General features: G+C 45.1%; 1 non-coding gene across 1 annotated transcript; it reads right to left on the minus strand.

Moving 5' to 3' along the window:
* Positions 1 to 454: 454 nt before the first annotated feature.
* Positions 455 to 563, minus strand: LOC136478632 (small nucleolar RNA R71). Its single transcript, XR_010764352.1, has one exon. It is a non-coding gene; the product is annotated as a small nucleolar RNA R71 (small nucleolar RNA).
* Positions 564 to 822: the final 259 nt, after the last annotated feature.

Raw genomic sequence — 822 nt, forward strand, 5'->3', positions numbered from 1 at the left:
TAGGAGAACTAGAGCTAAACTCAAGAAAGTCTTAGCTTTAGAATCAGAAGACAACTAGACCAGGCAGAGCTTAACACCATTTTTGAAGCCATGGCTGACGAGACCCTCCATGAGTTCTCTGCTCCAACTACGGCCAACATCCGTACTAGACCGACGATCAATGTCGGAGATAATGGTTTTGAACTCAAGCCAGCTCTCATCAACATGGTGCAAGCCAGCCAGTTTTGTGGAAAGGCACATGAAGATGCGAGTGCTCATCTCTAACATTTTTTGAAGATCTGCAGCACTTTCACCATCAAAGGAGTATCCAGAGATGCCATACTACTTCGCCTCTTCCCATTCTCACTTTTGGGGAAGGCGAAGCAATGGTTCTATGCCAACAAAGATAGAAATACTATATGGGATAACTGCTTCACTGCCTTCCTAGCCAAGTTCTTTCCCATAGGCAAGACCAATGCTCTACGTGAGAGAATTTCAAGCTTTCAACAGCAGCATGATGACTCTATCCCTAAGGCATGGGAACGCTTTCAAGATTATATATCAGAATGTCCTCATCATGGGATGGAGAATTAGCTACTCATGTAGACTTTCTACCATGGGTTGACAAATAGTACCCGTGAGAACATGGATGCTGCTACTGGAGGTGCTTTCCTATCACTCATAGTCCCGGGTGCAACAGCTCTCATAGAGAATATGGCCTCCAATCAAGGTTGGAATGAAGAACGTGTTCAGACTCGCAAGAGAGGTGGAGGGATGCATCAACTCAAGGAGGTAGACATGTTGTCTGCCAAGATGGACCTACTCATGAAGAAGCTCAAAGAT

Source organism: Miscanthus floridulus, chromosome 8 (assembly GCF_019320115.1).
Source record: "Miscanthus floridulus cultivar M001 chromosome 8, ASM1932011v1, whole genome shotgun sequence".
Classification (NCBI taxonomy): domain Eukaryota; kingdom Viridiplantae; phylum Streptophyta; class Magnoliopsida; order Poales; family Poaceae; genus Miscanthus; species Miscanthus floridulus.